At 37.7% G+C, this 24,899-nt stretch overlaps 1 protein-coding gene across 10 annotated transcripts in view; it reads left to right on the top strand.

Moving 5' to 3' along the window:
* The window catches only part of NCKAP5 (NCK associated protein 5), a 964,712-nt gene that overhangs the window by 557,291 nt on the left and 382,522 nt on the right, over positions 1–24,899 (top strand). The gene's annotated exons all lie outside the window — the stretch shown is intronic.

Raw genomic sequence — 24,899 nt, 5'->3', positions numbered from 1 at the left:
GTTTGTTCATTCAGACTTTTAATTAAACTCAGAGATTAATAGATCTCCAGATGAAGTTTTTAACAAATTGTATGGCCAGGAATTCTCCTTGGTTCTATGTCTTGCACTCTGGCTCTTGAAAAGTAACTTTCTAGATTTTTTTTTTTTATTATTGTATCCAAGAGATGTCAGTGTGATAACATTGTTGTCCGGTAACTGAATTCCTATATCACAGATGATGATGGAAACACAAAAGGTTCCCTTCTAGAATCATCTCAAAGCTCTCTTCTTTACTAGTGTTTCCTGACCCCACCACATATCCAGTCCATTTTAGAAATCATTGCCTAAGCTGACACACAGATTTAAAGTTGGTTATTGGGGCGTCTGGGTGGCTCAGTGGGTTAAGCCTCTGCCTTTGGCTCAGGTCATGATCTCAGGGTCCTGGGATCGAGCCCTGCATCGGGCTCTCTGCTCAGCGGGGAGCCTGCTTCCTCCTCTCTCTCTGCCTCTCTACCTACTTGTGATCTCTCTTTCTGACAAAAAAAATAAAATCTTTTTTAAAAAAATGTTGGTTATCATATTCTTCAATCATTATGAAACAAGCGTGGTCTCTCCCTGTGTTATTTTTGAGAAAACAGAAGTAAAACAATGTAAATAATGGATATGAAATTATTTTAATGTGGATTTTATTTGACTTCAAAGAAAAATGGACTATAGGGTGCCTGGGTGGCTCAGTCAGTTAAGCACCTGCCTTTGGCTCTGGTCATCTTCCCAGGGTTCTGGGATTGAGTCCCACATTGGATTCATTGCTCAGTGGGGACTCTGCTTCTACCTCTGCCTGCTGTTCCCCCTGCTTGCACACACTCTCTTTCTCTCTCCCTCTCTCTCTCTCACTATCTCGCTATTTCTCTGTCAAATATATAAATAAAATCTTTTAAAAAAAGAAAATGGACTAGATCTTGGCATCAGATAATAATCAAAATAGAGCAGTTTGTTCAGATTCTTCCTCCACCAGAATGGAAGCCTCTCAAGAACTAAGAGTTTCTCCTGTCAACAACGATGTGCCCAGTGAGTGGGGAGCACAGGCATGTGGTATGCAGCTCAGTAAATGACAACGAATAATCAAAGGGGATTTCAATAGACATTCTATTTCAGGTCCTACAACTTGCAGATGAAGACCTTGAGCCAGAGCTGTGAGATGTCACTTTACAAATCAAGCAAGGCTGGGAAGTAGGAAAACAGCAACTAAATGCTGGAGTCTTTAGAAATGTCATAAAGTTTCTGCAAAACCATGAGTGAGGTGTGCTTGAGAGGAAGATTGTACTAAGTTAAAAGTTAAAAATGTCCCCATGAGTCGAGGCGCACCGACATTGCTTTTTTAAAGTTAGAGAAGAAGGTTGTATTAGGAATTAGCAATAGGCTCGGTCCTGGCCTGACTGTAAAGCATGAGTTATATCTTCATTTCAGACTGTGCCTATGGAGTTCTCTAGTTAGACACTTCTGTAACGAGAAACTGAGAGAAGAAGGTTCTGGTAGCAGGTGTTGATTGTTCAATCTCTATGGTGTTAGTATACTTGATGGGTTGGCTCTTATCTGTGGAAAGTGCAATGGAGTGTGGGGACATTTATTATCAGGTGGGGACATTTATTATCACGAGAGTACTGTAACTGGCTTCCTTTATCCTCCCTTACTTACTCCATGGGGAAATGGGTGACAGCTGCTTCTGATTCTCATCCGTGGTATATTCTAGTCTTCCTTCTGCTGTGCTATTGCTGCCCCTGGAGCAGAGGACTTCCAGGGATGGAGCAGTGGATCTAAAACAATAGTGAAGTAATTAGTGAGCCTCCTTAGTCAAAGACCTAAAACACCTGCGTATAACAACAGAGTTCTTACTTGACCTTGCCTTTGCCTGACTTACCACTTTGTTGACTTCAAGACTAGACAAGAAGAAATAAGTGGCTTTACTTTCTATTACCCCAAATTCTCACAGTATGAAAAAAAAATTAACCTTCCCTAAATCCTATCACCACTGTTAAAAATCTCATGTATTTTCTTTCATTGTCATTGTGTGTGTGTATTAGTGTGTATTTGTATATCTAATTCAGTCTGTCCAATACTTGGTAGTCATACTGATACAAAATTTCTCCCCAAAAGGGGCACGTGCACTCCAGTGTTTATAGCAGCAGTTTCCACAATAGCCAAACTGTGGAATGAGCCTAGATGTCCATCAACAGATAAATGGATAAAGAAGATGTGAGATATATATATATATATATATATATATATAGATATAGATATAGATACATAGATAGATAGATAGATACACACACACACATATATGTGATGAAATAGTATGCAGCCATCAAAACCCCCAAATCTTGCCATTTGTAATGATGGGGATGGAATTAGAGGGTATTATGCTAAGCGAAATAAGTCAATCAGAGAAAGATAATTATCATGTGATCTCACTGATATGAGGAATTTGAGAAAGAAAACAGAGGATCTCAAGGGAGGGAAAAATGAAACAAGATGAAACCAGAGAGGGAGACAAATCAAAAGAGACGTTTAATCTTAGGACATAGACTGAGGGTTGCTGGAGGGGAGGGGGATGGAATGGATAGGGTGGCTAGGTGATGGACATTGGGGAGGGTATGTGCTATGGGTCGTGCTGTGGATTATTTAAAACTGATGAATCACAGACCTGTACCCCTGAAACAAATAATACATTATCTGTTAATTAAAAAAAAAATTCATCCCTTTAAAAAACAAAACAAAACAAAACATAATTTCTCTCCCATCAAAGTCAACCTAGAGGGTTACTACTTTGCAGTTTTCTGTTAAATGCATCATCTCTAAATTTGCTGTAAATAGTAGATATTGAGTGCTTATTAAGTGAGGTTCGTGCACTTTCGGAGTTTATAGTAGTGAAAATTTTTAGCACTCCTCTGCAACTAGTATTGTGAGGGCTATCAGCTACTATTACGTTATTGTACTAATCCAGGGTTACCCAAACCATAGCCTACAGCCCAAATCTGCCCCATCACTCCCCTCCCTTGCCTGTTTTTGAATGGTCAACTAGCCAAGAATGTATTTCTCACATTTTTTAAGGAGGTGTTTATAGAAAGAAGAAGAATATGCCACAGAGACCTATGTGACCCACAGAGCCTAAAATATTTAATATTGGCTTTTCATGGAAAAACTTTGTCAGCTCCTGTCAAGATTTATATTTAAATTTATTATGAATATTCAAAGTCATCCCTCCACCTACGAGGGAGATGAGGTATGTCTATGTGAAAAATGTCTTGAAATTTGTGAGGGAACATGTAGAGAAGTGCCTGAGGGCATCATTTGAGTATGTGAGATGCTATTTGCTGATGTTTAGTGGTGCTGAGGTCAGGCGTGGTGATCGTGGGCCTCTTGAAAGAGGTGACTTTAAAGGGTGGAAAATTTAATTCATTTATGTGCGTATTTTACTTGAAGGGCAGGGTGAGGTTGAGCTTCTGGAATCAAAGCTCAGAAGCAGACACCATTTAGTTTCAGGCTGGTAAGGCAAGAAAGAAATTCAGAGCTGAGTGAACACATTTTGCTAAACATTTTCTCATGGCATCCCATTTATTCTTGAAATCAAGCCCACAAATGTATATTACCTGTGTATTACAGATCTGGAAATCAAGAATCTGGGGGTTTCAACAACCTGCTCTGGGACCCAGGTAGTAAATACAGTACAGATTTGAAAGCAGATCTGTCTGACTTTAAATATCCATAATATTTTGTCACAGCCCAGTACACGTTTCCTGTGTATACCATGAATCTTTCTACAATGTCATTACACTAAATGGTGATGTCAGGGTCAATGGTAAAACTGGGCCTTTCATTCATTCTGGATATATTTAGTTCTCTTTAATATGATATTCTTGGCTGTTCATAGTCCTGTGCTTGCTTCTCATCATTTTCCTTTCCCTCACTTCTTTTTTCTTACCTGACTTTCCCCATCTGACTGGCATGCTGGTTTCTCATTCACTCTGTTCTTCAAGGTTCTGTGCATTTTTTAATGCAGCTCCCTCTGCCAGGGAGGCCTTTTCCAGTTTCTATGCTCAGAAACTCCTATTCATCCTTCAATCATGACCTCAGATGTCCTGTCCTTTTAGGGGTCAACTCTGACTCCTACAAGCAGTTGCACAAGATCCTCTGAAGTTCTTAGAATTGTTCTTTCATATATTTCCGGTACTCAGATAGTTCTTTTTCCTTTCTTTGTCAGTTGACTTGAATCCTTAAGAACTAAGATCAAAGATGAGCCCTGTGCTCCTAGCTAGCACTTGGCATGAGTACTGACACGTAGGGAGATCTTATTTTGGTGACTCACTGAATGAGGGAAAGAATGAAAACACAAATGGACTAATAGAGGAAGGGAAGAAGGGAGGAAGGATGGAAGAAAAGTGAGAGTCCCCTTCTCACTTAGAGGCACTGTTTGTATGTAGAAACCAGTCCATCCCTTGGTTGTCAGAACCTCTCTCCTCCCTCCCCCACCTCCTGCAATACCCCCATCTGGTAAAGGTGCATTTCAATGCATTCCAATGCATTACTTTTAACTCAGGTTTATGAAAACTTTGGGGTCAATCCTAGTTCCTGTAAGGCCTGAATACAGGAACCCACACTGAATACAATTTTTCCTCAGCATCAGGTGTTTGACAAATGTTAAGTTTTAGTGATAACATGACCATTTATTGTGACTTCTGTAATTTCGTCCTCATTTCCCACCATACCCCTGCTGACTACATCCATCACCTGTAGGCTAGATAGTTCTGTGCTTGGAAAAACCCTCAGTAGGCCTAACCTTTAAGACAGCCAGGTAGTCTACAAATAGTTGCTAATAGGATGCTTTATCCTCAGTGACATCTAAGGTACTTTTTCCTTGATATGTGCATGATAGTTAATTTTATATGTTGATTTGATTGGGCTAGGGAACACCCAGATATCTGGTAAAAAAATTATTCCCGGGTGTGTTGTGAGGGAGTTTGGGAATAGTTTAGTATTTGAATGACTTCTTTTTTAAAAAAATTTTTTAAATTTATTTTCAGCATAACAGTATTCATTGTTTTAGCACCACACGCAGTGCTCCATGCAATCCATGCCTTCTATAATACCCACCACCTGGTACCCCAACCTCCCACCCCACGCCCCTTCAAAACCCTCAGATTGTTTTTCAGAGTCCATAGTCTCTCATGGTTCACCTACCCTTCCAATTTCCCTCAACTCCCTTCTCCTCTCTATCTCCCCTTATCCTCCATGCTATTTGTTATGCTCCACAAATAAGTGAAACCATATGATAATAGACTCTCTCTGCTTGACTTGTTTCACTCAGCATAATCTCTTCCAGTCCCATCCATGTTGCTACAAAAGTTGGGTATTCATCCTTTCTGATGGATGACTTCTTAATAAAGAATATCCATCCATCCTCATAATATCTATGGGTATCACGTTGAAGGCCCAGTAGAACAAAATCCCCTGAGGTCCCAATGGGACATAAAAGCAGAGGAAAGTTGAATTCTCTCTCTCTCTTATTGGCCTGGGACTCACATGTTTTTCTGCCCTTGGACATAGGAACACCTGTTTCTCAGACCTTTGGACTCCCAGACTTCACCAGCAGCTCTTCTCTGCCCCCACCCACCCACCCCCAGGCCTTTGGACTCAGTTTGAATTACACCACTGACTCCCCTATTCTCCAGCTTGCATACAGCAGATGGTGGGTCTTTTTGGCCTCTGTAACCATGGGAGCCAATCTCTATAATCAATACCCTCTTATATAGAACCCTGTTGGTTCTGTTTCTTTAGAGAATGCTGACTAATACAGTGTGGACTTCATCAAAAGGAAGTCCCTCTAAGTTTCTTACAGAAGAATCTCAGCAACTATCAAATAGTTATTAAAATACTGTTGACTGGGTTTTCTTAACTTTTTTAATAAATAAGATCGCTGAGACACAGAAACTTAAAGGGTATTGTGAAGCAGAGCACTCAAGATGTTCTGTCTCTCCACATGTGCAGTCTCTGTGACATTTCTCCAGCTCCTCATCTGCCTTTCTTGGCTTCTGGGGAGGAACAGTGCCCACAGAGCAGGGCCCAGTGTTTGCAGGGGAACTCAGTGCAGCCAAGCCCACAGAAATATTGCATTGCTTTAAATTTTCATAAACTGTAATCCATAATGGCTCCCGAAGCACCAACTATTTTCTCTCCACTACATATCATGCATTTTTAACTGTCTATAATTACACAATTAAACAGTAGGCCATTAGGGCTCACAGGAGTCATTAACTCAAAATGTTTCAACTTCTATAACCTGACACCAGGGATAGGTCTTGCCTGGGGTGAGGGGGTGGGGGTGGGGAGGTGCTGGATCTGCTTACTCTTATGTCGAAAGAAGAAGAGCCCCCACTCTCAGTCCACTGTTCTCAAAGGAGTAGAGCTCCTAACTGAACTTGGGCATTGAAGGAGAGAATAAGATGGACAGTTCAGCGCCAGCCTGGGAAATGGGGAAGAGGTCCCAGGCCAGGAGAAGATAGGGTGAACGGGCTGTCTCTCCTCCATCCCATCAGCCTTAGTAATGAATATTCTGAATATTGGTGAGAAATCACCCATGGTCTCCCTCTTTGGCATACTCAGAATGCTATGACTTCTTCAGTCTTTTCATAGAAAGCCTTTAGTCTTGAGCATGTTGTTTCTGTGACTGAAACCTGCATGAGTGTATAACACATTCCATAGGTCAGATGCGTGTTAATGTAAGGATAATGGACTGAAACAGTGATACAGTGCTGAGTGGTGTGTTCTGAGAATAACACTTAACAAAATTTTGTATTGAGATCAAAAATTCTGTGGTGGCATTTTTGATACATTTATTCACTAACCTTTCCTTCACCTAAAATGACTGTGAAATCTCTCTCTCAAAAGTTTCTCCCACACACCACATTGTCCCTAAAAGGTCATCCCCTTACTCCTGTGTCTTCACAAGACGTTGAGAAAGAGAATGTATTTCATGTCACTATTCGTCTCTGCTTGCCAATAGCATTAAGAAGAGCATGGGTTTGCCATGAAAATTTGTTGAATAATAATGATCACACTATGAATGTATCTTTCTTTGCAACTTTTAAAAAGCATTTTGAATCTTATAATCTGTAAACAGAAATAAAGGCATTAATTTTACAGTGGCATTTGTGTTAGAATGGATGAAGGGAGCTAGAAAATAAGCATATTGTGCTTTTGGCAGATTCAGAGAAACGCCTTATCAAATGGGAGGTTTGGCACATATTAAGAGGTAGAGATCAACTTGTGGGTCCTTCTTCTGTGTGTTTGTGTATTGTCTGCAGGCCCGATCTTTCCCCAATTTTCTGATATTTCACTGCAGTCTTTGAATTGGTATTCATATTTTTGGAGGAAAAAAAAATCTGTCGATTAGAATGGGAAGGAGAGATCAAAGTTTGATATTATAAAAAGGGGGATTGTACAGTAGACAATTATAAAAAGGAATCTTTGGTTAAGTAAAAGATGCATCCAGGGTTCCTTTAAATACCCCAAAGATACACATGTAGTGAAAAGAAGGGCCATCTGTACCCCAATGTTTATAGCTGCAATGGCCATGGTCGCAAACTGTGGACAGAACCAAGGTGCCCTTCAATGGACAAATGGATAAGGAAGATGTGGTCCATATACACTATGGAGTATTGTGCCTCCATCAGAAAGGATGAATACCTAACTTTGGTAGCAACATGGACAAGACTGGAAGAGATTATGCTGAGTGAAATAAGTCAAGCAGAGAGAGTCAATTATCATATGGTTTCACTTATTTGTGGAGCATAACAAATAGCATGGAGGACATGGGGAGTTAGAGAGGAGAAGGGAGTTGGGGTAAATTGGAAGGGGAGGTGAATCATGAGAGACTATAGACTCTGAAAAACAATCTGAGGGGTGTGAAGTGGTGGGGGGGTGGGAGGTTCGGGGTACCAGGTGGTATGTATTATAGAGGGTACGGATTACATGGAGCACTGGGTGTGGTGAAAAAATAATGAATACTGTTATGCTGAAAATAAATAAATTTAATTTAAAAAGAAATAAAAAAATAAATATTAAATGAAGGTTTTTGAAATACCACAGGTATGCTGTATTTTTACACTCTACTGCGTGGCATCCTCTTCAGTGCTCTGGTCACCCGCATTATGCACGGCGCCCCATCCCGTCTGCTTCTGCTGATGATCCTGATTCTAGAACAGTCTGCCCCTTCTCCTTTCACAGCCCAAGCTCTTTTAATGCATGGCCTACTTTAAGTTCTATCTGTCAGTGAAACTGACTAATTTTCCAATCCCACCTCTTCTCTTCTCCTTTGAAATGTTGATGTATTTAGCCTCTTCATTCCAGCATTCTCTTCCAATGCTGTCATGCCCTTTGGGACTCTAATTCTTCCATGTCTATTTGCTTTGTCACCACAATTATCACTTCTTTAAGAGTAGTTAGCATGCTTCATGGTGTTCAATAAATGCTTGTTAGCTGATTTTTTATGGGTGTGCCATTAGTTTCATTTGAAAAATGCAAAAAATAGCATATCAAATGTTCATTTAGGGCTTTAAAGAAGGGGTTGACAAACAGTTTCTGTAAAGGGTTGGATAGGAAGTATTTGAGGCTTTGCAGACCAGATGGTTTCTGTTGCAACTGCTGTGCTCTGCCAGCATACCACTTAAGCAGCTGTAGACAACAGGTAAGCCAGTGGGTGTGGCTGTGTTCTAATGAAATCTTATTTACAAAACAGGCAGCAGGTGAGATTTTTGCCACGCCATGATTTTAAGCATAGGAAATCCTCTTATGGAGTACGCCATTAATATTAGAGTGACTAACCTAGGACAGTGTAAATCATGTGGGACGTACATCACATTTACCAATCCAAGGAGAAAATAACATGTTGGAGTTTTGACTGGTGTCCAAAACATTCCCAGTAATGTTTTAATGGTTGCTCAGAGTATGATAATCAAGTGATTACTTTGGTGGTTGTTGTTTGTTTAAAAGTAATATTTATTCTGGGCACCCTCACACAGTCCTATCAGGAGTATAAATTGTTCCAAAACTTCTGAAAGCAGTTTGACATGTCATAAATACAGAGTCTTGAATCTTTCAATTCTCTTCTAGAAAGTATACTGAAGAAATCATTATTAGTTACTAAAGATCTCCACTGTACCAAGTTCTGTGCTAGGTGTTGGGTCACAATGGAAGTGAACAAAGATTGAATTATAGGCTGTCAATTATACTCTTGTTGCACAATGAAGAATAAATAACAAATCTTATATTCAACAATGAAGAGCAGTTCCACTCTGCTATACCTATATGATAGAATATTTTACAACCATTAAAAATGGTATTGTAGAATAATTTTAATTACATGGAAAGATACTCAAATGAAATAAAGAAACATAAGATAAGTTTTTAATTATGTTAAGTCACAATAAAGCATGCCTCCCTTAAGAAGGTTAGTTGACTTTCTGCTTGGCAAAAATACAAAATCTTATTCTAGTAAAATTGTTGCTGAGTTGGTTAAGAGATTGTAAATGTTCGTGTTTATGCACATTCAAATATTAAAATCTTTCTCCATCAACCAGCATATTGCATAGAATTGAATCTTTTTCATTTCATTTTGACTTAGTAAGGGTTAACCAGAAAATCCTTTGTTTCAACCCTTCTCAATCTCCAGTCCCCTTTGCTGCTGTGACACATCCAGTCTTATGAATATAATTGAATCTCCCTTTGATGATTCAGTGTGTTGTAGGACCTTAGGGCTGTAATGCTGACCATCAATTATCATTGTATAGGACAAAAGATATAGATGTGGAAGATACAAATATTGAGCTGAATGTAAAATGATTCCAGGATAGCCTCTGGAAATTGCTTTGCTGAATAAATTCCTGATGTCAGTGAGTTTTTGTTGTGTGTCTTTTTTCTTCTAAATGCCTCCTTAGTTCAGGGAAAGAAAAAAGTAGTAATCTAGTGATTTGAACTTTCTAGTTACTAAAAACCTGGTTACTGCAGATTATCATTCCATGTCTTCCATTTCCTCTTAATTGTAAATTAAATATGCTGTTTGTATTCTGCCATTGCTAGGCACAAGTTTATCTAATTTTGACTGGGCCAGGACGGGACTGTCATCTAAATTTGTACATCTGTGTTCAAGAAGGATGTTATTTTATAGTTTTCTCCCTTTGTCTGGCTTAGGTATTGGGCTGATGAGTTAGGAGTAGGAGAGTGAGCCAATGGGAGGCTATACTCACTTCCTCTGTCTTAGTGCAGTAGGTGCTTTCCTATTTGCTTCTCATACAGTTTTGAGTCTCCTCAGCTGTAAGGACTGTCACCTTCAGCAGAGGTCCTTGAGAGGTTGCTCTGTCCTGAGCTGGCTCTTACATAACCATAAAACAGAAAGTTCCAGAATGCTGCAAAACATAATTAAAATCTGAGCTGGTGTTCAGTCTCCAGCTTCCCAGCTCATGTGTGGCAGCTAGAATGCACCGAGACACTGACTGCCCATTGGCCCTCAGGGCATCAGGTCGGTTCACGTCCCTGCCATAAGCATTTTCTTCCATTTATGCCATTGTAGAATTCGCCTATCTGTATTGTCTGTATGTATCATGACTTGAAAAGTCGAGAGGCATGGATCATATTTCCCAAAAGGTGATCCAAGGACATTGTTTTCTTCAAAATAAAATATCTGACGAAGTTCAGGGTCAAATATATGTGGGGGTCAGTGCTGTCTAGTCCGGGACAGCCTTCTTGCTTTACAGATGAGGAGACTAAGCCTAAGACTGCAAGCTTACTTAGTGACAGAGCTGGGGCCAGCATGTTGGTCTCCTATTTTATTTTTCCGTCTTCCTTTGTCTGCACAGCAGCAGAAGAGACTAGGAGAAGACCATGGACATCTCAGGCATAAAGTCATCATGCAGTCAGGAAGAGTGCACAGTCTAGAAGTCAGGAGACCTGGGTTCATGTTCTGTTTGTGACTCTTGGAAAAGTCACTCTATTCTGCCTTTCATTGTATTGACGAAGATGTTGAGAATCTTTGTTCAACGTACGAAACCTTGTCCAGAGTAACAGAAGCTAAAAAGAAATAACATGCGTGAATTTTAATAGCTGGTTAGTGGCAAAGCTGAGCCTCCATCGGAGCTGTCTTCCCTCCAGTATCTCCTCCCCTTGTGTTTTCTACACCGCTGCATTTCCAAGGACACAATTACATTTGGAGAAAACATTTTGTCCCATCATCAGGGCTTGTTTTTGTGTTGGCAGGAAACAAAATGCTAGCAGCAGTAAGCAGTGAGAAGTTTCTTTTTCTAGCTTTCACCAGAAAGAATTCTTTCTCAAGAGTCACCATCTGGAATGTGTGAAGTTGTGAAATGCCCTTTCATCACCACATGCATCCACACTTCTGGAAGAGGGTCAGCAAGCAAATTCCTTGAATGGAGAAGGAAAGATCAGCCTAAAGACACATGTCTCTCTGCTTTTCTTATTCTGGTTCGACAAGAAGGAGTAAAAGCATCCATGGTTAATTCCAGTTGGATTTAGCTCACACATATGAATCCTAAAAACCTAAGGTAGGATGATTCTATAATTTTGAGGAATGGAACATCTGTCAGTGTATGTCCAAACAACTATGTTGGTAATAACTGTTACACTGCCTTTCCTAAGCATTACAAGTATGGTTGTAGCTTTACAAATATGTGACTGGGATTCACTGCTCTCTGTTTTTGTTTCTTGTTGAAATCCACTGACTTGAACTGCTTTTCTAAAATAAGATTTCCCAAAACACGATTACCACATCTGTGGCTAGTTGTTTAAATACGTACTGTAGCTTGTCTACCTGGTACATATTCTTCCCTTTCTTCTATATAAGTTATTCTTCCCTTTCTTTTTTACAAGTCTTCTATATGAGACCTATATTGTAGAGGATGACCATGAGTGCAGCGTTTAAAAATTACATTTCCCAGGCTCCTTTGCAGAAAGAGATAGTCAGTGGGATGTAGGGTGGAATTTGTTCATGGAACTTGTAGGAATCCTCTTTAATGTGGCTTACTAAGCTGACAGCTACCCTTTTGCTTTCTCCCCTTCCTTTGGTCTTTCGGCTTCCTTTTTGTCAATCTGATGGCTGTAGAACTTACAGTCATCCTATGATCATGACTGACCACCAGGGCAGAAGCAGTTACCCTCTAAGGATGACAGAGCAGACCAGTAGGTAGTATAAACTTGAGGCACTATCATCCAAGTAGATCTGAGAACTTCGGACTGTCCACCCCTCGCCTTCTTTTAGGTGAGTGCAAAATAATCCTACAATTTGTGTAAACCACTGTTAACTTGAGTCTGTTACTGAACACTTCCTAATTGAAACAATAACTATGTAAGTAGAGTATTAAATTTGAATTTACAGTCAACATTTTTTTCTTTTCCATTATGTAGGATTAATCATTATATGGTTATTAAAAAATGTCATTTAGTGCTTGCTTCAGCAGCACATATTAAAAATATGTCATTTAGAAAGTCCATGCTTTGGATTACACAGTATGTAGAATATATAGAGGTTAAGGAAACAAAACACCAAGTGGATTTTTTAATTACATGTATGGAATCTATTTTTTATAGAGTTTTATTTATATTAATAAGTACACAAAATTGTGTAAATACCACAATTGGGAAATTAAAAAATTCTCTCAACCCAAAAAAATGCTTCCTTATGTTATTCTTCTGTAGTCATTTCTTTGTATTGCTTTTTCTTTTCTTTTTCCTTTTTTGGGGGAGGGGGATACTTTTCTCTTTCACTGATCTACGTGTCTATCCCATTGCCAATACCACAGTGTCTTATTTACTGTAGCATTAGAGTAACTCTTAAACTCAGGCAGCCTGAATTGTCCAAAGTTACCATTTTCTTTTCTTTTTTAAAAAAATCTTTTATTTATTTATTTATTTGATAGAGAAAGAGATTACAAGTAGGCAGAGCAGCAGGCAGAGAGAGAGGGAGAGATGCAGGCTCCTCACTGAGCAGAGAGCCTGATATGGGGCTCGATCCCCGGACCCTGAGATCATGACCTGAGCCAAAGCCAGAGGCTTAACCCACTGAGCCACCCAAGTGCCCCCGAAGTTACCATTTTCAAAAAATTACCTATTCTCATTCCTTTGCCTTTCCATATAAATCTTAGAATCACCCTATTGATATCTATTTCTTTTTTTTTTTTTTTGAGCTATTCTAAATGATACTGTTCTTTAAGTGTTAGTTTCCAATTGTTTATCACTACTATATAAAAACAACTGATTTTTGTGGATTGATCTTGTATCTTCAACTTCGTACTTACTAATCCTAAAGATTTTTTTTTTTTTTGGTAGACCTAGGATTTCTGTTTGTTTGTTTGCTTAAGATTTTATCTATTTATTTGAAAGAGAAAGCAAGTGAGAAGGAGAGGGAGAAAGAATCTGAAGCAGACACCACACTTATACAGAGCCTGATGCAGGGCTCAGTCCTACAACCACAAGATCATGACATGAGCTGAAAGGAACAGTCAGATGCTTAACTTGACTGAGCCACCCAGGCACGCCCCTCACCCTTTTAGGATTTTATATCTAGATCATCAGGTTGTCTGAACTGAAACAGTTTTACTTCTTTTTTTGGTAATTTGGATACCTTTTGATTCTTTTTGCCTTGCCTAAATTTTTGGCAAAGACTTCTAATATGATGTTTAATGATAATGTTAGAATAGTCTTTCTTGTTCTTAAGTCTAAGAGGAAACAGTCAGTTTTATACCACTAAGTATGATATTAGCTATAGATTTCTTTTAAGTTTCCTTCTATTCATAATTTACTGAGAACTGCAATCATTGATGAATATTGAATTTTTTTTAAATGTCTTTTGTTATTGCATCTTTTGAGGTGATCATGTGTTTTTAGTTTAACACTGTGAATTATTTTGATAATTTTTTTTTTAGATTTTATTTATTTATTTGACACAGAGAGAGAGAGAGACCACAAGTAGGCAGAGAGGAAGGCGTGGTGGGGGGCGGTGAAGCAGGCTCCCTGCTGAGCAGACAGCCCGCCATGGGGCTCGATCCCAGGACCCTGAGATCATGACCTGAGCTGAAGGCAGAGACTGAACCCATTGAACCACCCAGGTGCCCTTACTGTGATAAATTTTTTAATGTTAAACCAGTCTTACATTCCTTTGATGAACTCCACTGATTGGGAAGTACTATCCTTTTTACATATTGCTGGAATATATTTGCAAAGATATTGTTGAGAAATTTTACATCTGTGTTTAAGAGCACGCTGCTTTATAATTTTCTTTATTTTGGATACTAGTAGTAAAGCTGGCCTCATATAATGAGTCAGGAAATTTTTTTTTTTTTTAATTTTCTGGAAGAGATTGTATAAAAATTAAGTGTTCCTTCCTTACATGTTTGGTATTATTCTTCTCAGCCAAGAGTTTTCTTTTTTGGAAAGTTTTTAATGACAAATTCAATTTCTTTAATAGAGATATCTATACAAGTTGCCTGTTTCTCCTGAAATGAATTTTGGTAATTTGTGTCATTCAAGAAATTGGTTTATTTCATCAAAGTGGTCGAGTTTCTTGGTCTAGAGTTATTTATGGTGTTCCTTTATAATTTTTTTAATGTCTTCGAAATCTGTAGGGCTATTCACTCTTTTGACTCCTTTGCTCCTTATATTGTTAGATTGTATCTTCTTTCTTTTTCATCTTGGCGTTCAAGACCAAGAAGATTGATCAGTTTTATTGACCTTACTTTGTTTTTCCTTATGCTTTCTTGTTTTGAATTTTATGCTCTGTTCTGTATTATTTAATTCTTTCACCTTGCTTTAAGTTCAGTTTGCTTTTCTTTTTACTTTATTATGGTGGATACTTTGGTGATTGATTTGGGAAATTCTTTTCTAATATGAGTGTATAATATTATAAATTTCTCTCTAGCAACCTATCAGTGTTCAATGATATGAATGTTAGATATTTATATTGTTCCATTGGTCTCTGTATATTTGACCTTGTTTTTTAGTTAAAATTGTTTCTATTAATCTGCTTTCAAGTTCTCAGATTCCTTCTGCTGCCATCCCTATTCTGCTATTAATCCTGTATATTGAATTTTAATTTTAATTTATTGCTTTTGCAATTTCTAAATTTGCAATTTCTAAAATTTCTATTTGGATCATTACATAAAAGTTTTGTGTTTTTTAAATTTTTTTAAGATTTTTTAAAATTTATTTATTTGACAGAGAGCACAAGTAGGCAGAGAGGCAGACAGAGACAGAGAGGGGGAAGCATGCTCCTTGCTGAAGCAGAGAGCCTGATGTGGGATCGATCCCAGGACCCTAGGATCATGACCTGAGCCGAAGGCAGAGGCTTTATCCCACTGAGCCACCCAGGTGCCCCTTTTACATATAAGTTTTTACATGTTGTGTTTTCATTTTATTTAGTATAACGTATTTTCTTATATTCCTTGAGACATTTGTTGATGGGTTACTTAAAAATATATTATTTAATATCCAAATATTTGGAAATTTTTAGATATTTTGTTATTGATTTCTAACTTGATTTTGTTATTAGAAAATATTTTTATGAGTTTGACTATTTTAAAGGTTGTTAAGGATTGGGGTGCCTGGGTGGTTCAGTGGGTTAAGCCTCTGCCTTTGGCTCAGGTCATGGTCCCAGGGTCCTGGGATGGAGCCTGGCATCAGGCTCTTTGCTTCAGCAGGGAGCCTGCTTCCCCCCCACCTCTCTCTGCCTGCCTCTCTGCCTACTTGTGATCTCTCTCTCTGTCAAATAAATAAATAAAATCTTAAAAAAAATGAAGTTGTTAAGGATTGTTTTATGGCAAAGAGGATGTGCTGTCCTGGTGACTATTCCATGTGGACTTGAAATAAATGTATATTCTACCTTTGTTGGTTAGAGTGGTCTGGAAATGCCAAATATGCCCAGTTGGTTGATAGTGTTGTTCATATCTTTTCTTAGTGATTTTCTGTTTTCTTATCCTATCAATTGAAAGTGTTGCAGTTTCCAACTATAATTGTGAATTTATATATTTTGCTTTTCTATCACTTTTTGTTTTATGCATTTTGAAGCTCTTTTTTTAGTTATATACACATTGAGAATTGTTATTTCTTCTTTGTTAATTTACACTAATATCATTGTGTACTATTCCTCTTTACCTGGTAATTTTCCTTTGTCAGAAATCTATCTTGCCTGATATTAAGCTTTGCCTCACTTTTTCTTAGTGTTTACAGGTATATACTTTTCCATCATTTTACTTTTAGCTTTCATATCACTATACTTAAAGTGAGTTCATGTAGACAATGTAAAATTGGATATTGTTTTGCTCTCCAATCTTATAATCTGCTTTCTATTATTGTGGTTATTTTAATATAATTATTGTTTTGGATTTAGTTCTTCTAGTGTTTTAAGTCTTCCATTTTATTATTAGTTTTGTGTGTTTTCTATCTTTTTGTTTTGTTTTGTTCCTTCTCTTTGTTTCCTATGCTTTCTTTTGGATTATTTGAATTTTTAAAAATTTATCTGTTGTTTTCTAAATATATTCCTGTAGATTTTTATAGTGATAACTCTAAGGATCACAGTATGCACACCTAATCTTTCATAGTATATGCAGACTTAATACTTTATCTTCCTAAGTAGAACATAGAAATCTTCAATAATATAGGTCTCTTTGCCTGCCACCCTTATGTAGTAATTACATGTATTACATGTACCTTAACTGAAAACCCCAACAGACAATGTTTTATTTTTTCACTTTCAATAGTCATGCATATTTTAAAGAACTTAAAAGGAGAAAAATAATATATTTACCCAGGGATGTATTATTTTCATTGCTCTTCCTTCTTTCTTAAAACCCCAGATTTCCTTCTGACACCATCTCCCTTCTTCCTGAAAAACTTCTTTTAGAATCTTTCTTTGTCTGAGAATGCCTTTATTTTACCTTCATTTCTGAAGGATATTTTCTTTAAATAAGGAATTCTAAGTTGGCAGAGTTATTTTCTTCCAGTTCTTTTATTTAACCAGTCTATTTGTATTTTATTTAAATTTAATTAGCCAACACATAGTACATCATCATTTTCAGATGTAGAGCTCAATAATTCCTCAGTTGGATAGAACACCCAGTGCTCATCATATCACGTGCCTTCCTGAATGCTCTTTCAAAATACAATTCCACTATCTTCTGACCTCCATGGTTTCAGGTTAGAAATCTGTATTTTGTTCAAGTTTTTGAATCATTCATATATTTAATGTGTTGTTTTCTTCTAACTGCTTTCAAGATTTTTTCTTTATTCTTGGTTTTTTAGTGGTTTTTTTGTCCACTGAGCTTCTTAAACCTACCAGTTTATATCTTCTGCCAAATTTGAGAAGTTCTCAGACATTATTTCTTTTTTTTCTCTCTTTTTAGCATCTTTAGCTTTATTGAAACTAATTTTCATATAATGGGTTAAGGCAAAATAATAACAGCACATAGTGAAATATAAATGAGGATGTATTAAGAGGAAAACCTTATAAGCAGAAAGTAGTAAAGCACACTCATCCCCTTCTGATGTCCCTTAAATCCAGAACTGAGGCTGGGCAAGGATATATGTCTAACAGGCAATATTCCAGTAAACAGATGTCTTGCCTGTAAGCATTCAGATTGTTCTAACATTCGTCATGTACACCTTCTTTACTCACTAAGATAAGACTTACAATGTTCTTGTTAAATCAAAGTTTTTAAAGTCACCAACTGCACTGTAATTAGCTTTAGTGATTTACCTGTGCTTCTAACTTATTTTGGATAATTAGCAAATATTAAGGCAAAAAGCTAATATCTTTCAAGGATGTTTCTTTCCACATATGTGGTGGAATATATATATATATATATTTTCTATATATACATTATATATATATATATATATTCACTATCACAGAGGCATACCTTGTTTTATTGTACTTTGCTTTACTGAGCCTTGAAAAATACTTGGGATGATGTCTTTTGGACACCTTCAATTTTTTTTTAAATTTCTTTTCAGCATAACAGAATTCATTGTTTATGCACCACACCCAGTGCTCCATGCCATATGTGCCCTCCATAATACCCACCACCTGGCTCCCCCAACCTCCCACTCGCCACCCCTTCAAAACTCTCAGATTGTTTTACAGAATCCATAATCTCTCATGGTTTACCTCCCCCTTCCAGTTTCCCTCAACTCCCTTCTCCTCTCCATCTCCCCTTGTCCTCCATGCTATTTGTTATGCTCCACAAATAAGTGGAACCATATGATAATTGACTCTCTCTGCTTGACTTATTTCACTAAGCATAATCTCTTCCAGTCCCATCCATGTTGATACAAAAGTTGGGTATTCATGCTTTCTGATGGAGGCATAATACTCTGTAGTGTATATGGACCACATCTTTCTTATCCATTCGTCCATAGAAGGGCATCTTGGTTCTTTCCACAGTTTGGTGACCGTGGCCATTGATGCTATAAACATTGGGGTACAGATAGCCCTTCTTTTCACTACATCTATATCTTTGGGGTAAATACCCGGTAGTGCAATTGCAGGGTCATAGGGAAGCTCTATTTTTAATTTCTTGAGGAATCTCCACACTGTTTTCCAAAGTGGCTGCACCAACTTGCATTCCCACCAACAGTGTAAGAGGGTTCCCCTTTCTCTACATCCTCTCCAACACATGTTGTTTCCTGTCTTGCTAATTTTGGACATTCTAACTGGTGTAACATGGTATCTCACTGTGGTTTTAATTTGAATCTCCCTGATGGCTAGTGATGATGAACATTTTTTTATGTGTCTGATAGCCATTTGTATGTCTTCATTGGAGAAGTGTCTGTTCATATCTTCTGCCCATTTTTTGACATGATTACCTGTTTTGTGTGTGTTGAGTTTGAGAGGTTCTTTATAGATCCTGGATATCAGTCTTTTGTCTGTACTGTCATTTGCAAATATCTTCTCCCATTCCGTGGGTTGCCTCTTTGTTTTGTTGACTGTTTCTTTGCTGTGCAGAAGCTTTTGATTTTGATGAAGTCCCAAAAGTTCATTTTTGGTTTTGTTTCCTTTGCCTTTGGAGACATATCTTGAAAGAAGTTGCTGTGGCTGATATCAAAAGAGGTTACTGCCTATGTTCTTCTCTAGGATTTTGATGGATTCCTGTCTCACGTTGAGGTCTTTTATCCATTTTGAGTTTATCTTTGTGTACGGTGTAAAAGAATGGTCGAGTTTCATTCTTCTACTAGCTGTCCAATTTTCCCAGCACCATTTATTGAAGAGACTGTCTTTTTTCCACTGTATATTTTTTCCTGCTTTGTGGAAGATTATTTGACCATAGAGTTAAGGGTCCATATCTGGGCTCTCTACTCTGTTCCACTGGGCTATGTGTCTGTTTTTGTGCCAGTACCATGCTGTCTTGGTGATCACTGCTTTTTAGTAAAGCTTGAAGTCAGGTAATGTGATGCCCCCAGTTTTGTTTTTCTTTTTCAACATTTCCTTAGCAATTCAGGGTCTCTTCTGATTCCATACAAATTTTAAGATTATTTGCTCCAGCTCTTTGAAAAATACTGGTGGAATTTTGATCGGAATGGCATTAAAAGTATAGATTGCTCTAGGTAGTATAGACATTTTAACAATGTTTATTCTTCTGATCCAAGAGCATGAAATGGTCTTCCATCTTTTTGTGTCTTCTTCGATTTCATTCATGAGCATTCTATAGTTCCTCGTGTACAGATCCTTTACCTCTTTGGTTAGATTTATTCCCAGGTATCCTATGGTTCTTGGTGCTATAGTAAATGGAATCAATTCTCTAATTTCCCTTTCTGTATTTTCATTGTTAGTGTATAAGAAAGCAACTGATTTCTGTACATTGACTTTGTATCCTGCCACGTTACTGAATTGCTGTATGAGTTCTAGTAGTTTGGGGATGGAGTCTTTTGGGTTTTCCATATAAAGTATCATGTCATCTGCGAAGAGAGAGAGTTCAACTTCTTCATTGCCAGTTTGGGTACCTTTATTTCTCCTTGTTGTCTGATTGCTGTTGCTAGGATTTCTAATACTATGTTGTACAAGAGTGGTGAGAGTGGGCATCCTTGTCATGTTCCTGATCTGAATGGGAAGGCTATGAGCTTTTTCCTATTGAGGATGATATTTTCTCTGGGTTTTTCATAAATAGATTTTATGAAGTTCAGGAATGTTCCCTCTCTCCCTATACTTTGAAGCATTTTAATTAGGAATGGATGCTGGATTTTTAAAAAATATTTATTTTTATGTATTTGGCAGAGAGAGAGAGAGATCACAAGTAGGCAGGGAGAGGCAGCAGAGAGAGAGAGAGGAAGAAGCAGGCTCCCTGCCGAGCAGAAAGCCCAATGCGGGGCTTGATCCCAGGACTCTGAGATCATGACCTGAGCGGAAGGCAGAGGCTTAACCCACTGAGCCACCCAGGCGCCCCTGGATGCTGGATTTTGTCAAATGCTTTTTCTGCATCAATTGAGAGGACCATGTGGTTCCTCTCTCTTTTCTTATTGATTTGTTCCATCACATTGATTTATTTGTGAATGTTGAACCATCCTTGTAACCCAGGGATGAATCCCACCTGGTCATGGTGGATAATCTTTTTAATGTGCTGTTGGATCCTATTTGCTAGCATCTTGTTAAGAATCTTAGCATCCATATCATCAGTGATATTGGTTTGAAATTCTCCTTTTTGGTGGGGTCTTTGCCTGGTTTGGGGATCAGGGTAATGCTGGCTTCATAAAAAGAGTCTGGAAGTTTTCCTTCTGTTTCTTTTTTTGAAGGAGCTTCAGGAGAATAGGTGTTATTTCTTCTTTGAAAGTTTGGTAGAATTCCCCAGGGAATCTGTCAGGTCCTGGGCTCTTGTTTTTTGGGAGGTTTTTGATCACTGCTTCAATCTCGTTACTAGATATCAGTCTATTCAGGTTGTCAATTTCTTCCTGGTTCAATTTTGGGAGTTTATATTTTTCCAGGAATGCATCCATTTTATCTAGGTTGCTTAACTTACTGGCATATAACTATTGATAACAAGTTCTGATTATCCTATTTGCTTGGTGTTAGTTGTGATCTTTTTATTCATAATTTTATTAATTTGAGCCTTCTCTCTTTTCTTTTGGATTAGTGTGGCCAGTGGTTTATCGATCTTATTGATTCTTTAAAAAAACTTGCTTCTAGTTTTATTGATACGTTCTACTGTATCTCTAGTTTCTATCTCATTGATCTCTGCTCTAATCTTGATTATTTCCCTTCCTGTGTGTGGAGTTGGCTTAATTTGTTGTTGCTTTAAGGTTTAGAGACAGCTGGTGTATTCTGGATTTTAAGGTGTAGAGACAGCTGGTGTATTCTGGATTTTTCCATTTTTGAAGGAGCTCAGCCATTATTTCTTCAAATATTTGTTTCTCTCCCATTTTTGTTCTTTTTCCCATGACTTCAATATTAGACATTCAAGTTCAATGTTCAATATAAATGTTAGACATTTGCATATTATTCCATTGGTCTCTGTATCTTATTTTTGTCTTTATTGTTTAATGAAAATAGATTCTATTAATATATCTTCAAGTTCTCAGATTCCTTCTTCTGCCATCTTTATTCTGCTGTTAAACCTGTCAGTGAATTTTAATTTATCATATCTTTAATTTCTAAAATTTCTCTTTGAGTCATTATATAATTTTTTCTTCACTGAAAATTCTAGCTTTTCATTCATCTCAAGAGTGCTTTTCTTTAAAATTAAAAAAAATATATAAGAAAAAAGTGACCTTATTTTGTGGAGCATGATTATAAGAGGTGTTTAAAATTCTTTGGCTGATAATTTTAACAGTATCATTTTAGGAATATTTTATATTCATTTTTCTTCCCTTGAGAGTTAAATTTTTCTCATTTTTGTATTCTGAATAATTTTGGATTATATTGGACATTTTGATTAGTACATTATAAGACTTTGTGTTCTATAAAATTATTTGATAAATTTTGACTCTTTTTGTTTTAGTAAGCAGTTAACTTGACTAGACTAACATGAGTCCTCTCTTTCTTCCTGCTGTGGTACTAGCAGCTTTCAGAGCCTTTGTAGTCCTTTCAGACCAAGTGCCAGGTTGGCATTCTGGGACTTGGGTAGTAGGACTTGGGGCAGTAATTTATATTCTGGTTTGTCAAAGATCTTGCCTGATATCTGGCTTCAGGACTATTTCAATTATGTGTATCTTGGGAGTGAGTCAAGGACTTTTTACTGGGGATAATAGGGATACATTTTCTTCACCTCTTCCCAATGATTTTCCCAATACTTTCTAGTTTTCAGGTGTCCCTTTCCCTGGTTCTGACCTCAAAGCTGGATTTTAACCTACCTGCACTGTTGCATGCCTTCCACAAATGGCTCAACCTTTGTTACAAAAGAGGAAGAAAAAAAATAATAGGGAATCTCTTTACACTCTTCCAATCATGAAGACCCCATTTTCAGAGGGGGCACAGAGATTTTCTCACAGAGTCTTAATTAAGTGTGTGAATACTTGATTCTCTGGCAGAAGTGTATCTTCCTCATCAACACTCTACTTAGGATGTGGCTGGGAAATCAAGAGGAGAGAAAGAGGATGGGAATAGGAAGGAAGAGGAAGAGAGGGGAGGGATTTTTATATACATACTTGCTGACTCATATCCCCCTTCTTGGTCTTCTGGGCATAAAGTGATGGTTGCTCTTGGATATTTTTCAGCTCATGCTTGCTCTACAGTTTAAGAATTTGGGCTGTCCTCAAGTCTAGGTCAGAAAATCTGGAAGGGAAAAAGAAACAAGAAATTCATTGCCTTATTAGTCATCCTTTGAGTTCTGACCCTTCCCAATCACCCTGTTCTTTCTTAACTTTTCAGAGTTCTCAAGTACATGCTGTATGTGTTCTATTCAGTTTTTTTTTTCCATTATGATCAGTGAGATGGATATGTCATGTGCTAACTGCATCTTAGAATTGGAAGACCTAACTGGGGTTTTAAGTAAGTATTTGGAAGCTTCTGTCAGTTTTATAAAGATTCTTAAAACGCTGTAGACCTAATCGTTCTTGAACATGACTTGATAGTTTAATTTTTTAAGCATATTTGATTTTTTTCACAAGCAAAAATTTGCATTTGAACTATCATCAGTTGCTCTACTGGCTGACTGTTAGAATGTTTTCAACCATGAACTGCTTGTGGGCATGGACATTATTTAGTTGGCATTGTATCCCTTTTTGTAGAACAATCCTGGCTCACAGTTGCTCAATAAATATTCACCAGTGAATTAAAAATGACACTTAATGTGCCATAATTCAGAACCTAATGATCTGGAATGAGTAGAATGTTGGGATTCTTAAAAAACAAAACTCTATTTTAAAAGTGCCTGTTAGTAATAATTAATGACATCATCTTTCCAAGAAAAAAATTGTTTAATACCCCTAATATATTTCACTGAACTGAAGACTTTAATTGAAAGTTTGACAGTGGAAAACTTACAGACCTCTATCACTGGAATGGACTTGAGCAAACATCCCATTTCCACACCAGTTGTGCCTGTTAGGTAGAGAGTACTTATCATTGAATGAACACACCTGGAAGAAGGTGGCTCCTCAACTTGAGCATTCAGGTCCCACAGAGGATTTGTTAAATACAGATTTCTGGGGCCTACCCCAGAATTTCTGGTTCAGTGGTTCCGGGGTGCTGTCCAGTAATTTGCATTTGTAACAAGTTCCCACATTATGCTGATGCTCCTGGTCCAGGAACCACACTGTTCTAACAATGATATTTAGCTGGCACATCTCCCTTAGTGAAACCAGGCTGATAATTTATACCAAACTTGTTTGCTTCACTTGTCATTCTAGGCATAGATTCACTTTTGTAAATGAGTCTCTCATTTAATCTATAATGTCGTATTCATATGGAGGGTAGATTCAGGAAAAAGCATGAGCTATAGATTCAGACAGATTTTTCTTCAAATCCTGGAACCTGCTTTTACTAGTAATGTGTTCTTTGAATCTTTACTTCAAACCTTTCAGTGTTGTGTTCCTCATGTATTTCAACTATAAAATGGAAATAGTAGTGTTTCTATTTTGTAGGGCTATCAGAAGGATTCAGTGAAGGAACATCTTAGTCTAGGAAGTATGGAGTGCTTGTCAATGCCTGACTTTGGGCTGAACCCAGGGGTTGGGTGTGTCTTCAGTTAGGCACATTGTTAGAGTTCATGGTGAGGTGAGAGTGTGGGGGCTCCTATGCTAATCTAAAGAGGTCAGGCAGTGCTTCCTAGATATGATGAACTGAGAGGGGAGAGTAAAGGAAGGTAGGAGAGAGAAAGATGAGGGGAATTAGAAGAGTCTGGTAAACATGAAAGAATAGCAAGTATATGAAACAAGAGGGAACATGGACATGTAAGAAAGGGCCCAGCCCAGAGTAACAGAACAATAGCTAACCTGTAATGAGCACTTACCATGCTCTGCAACTGTCCTACTTCATGAGATACATAGCGCACTCTATGAATGAACTCATGAATGGCAGAAGTGAAAACTGAAGCAGTCTGATTCTGAGCCTCTGCTTTCCATTGTGCTATTTCTTTATAGAAGAAGTTCTCAGGAAATGTTAATTCTCTTTATTTCTCTCCTTTTCAAAGCTTATGGTATCCTGGAATATATTAATATTTTTTGCTGAATTTCAGAAGTCAGCTAGTATATCATTAAGATCATTGTCAAGAGGACTGGATTTTATTTTCTGCCTAGGAACACTGAGAAAGAATAATAAACCTTCATGGTTTGTACTCAGAGCATCTCAATGAATCAGAGGACTGCCCAGCCTCATGAATTTTCTCTGACTTCTGTTAAGTAGAATTTGACTAGCAAGTGATAGCTTCTTCTATAGGAAT

Source organism: Mustela nivalis (assembly GCF_964662115.1).
Source record: "Mustela nivalis genome assembly, chromosome: 11".
NCBI lineage: Eukaryota > Metazoa > Chordata > Mammalia > Carnivora > Mustelidae > Mustela > Mustela nivalis.
The sequence above is the reverse complement of the archived record's forward strand: the minus strand, read 5'-3'. Positions and strand labels throughout refer to the sequence as shown.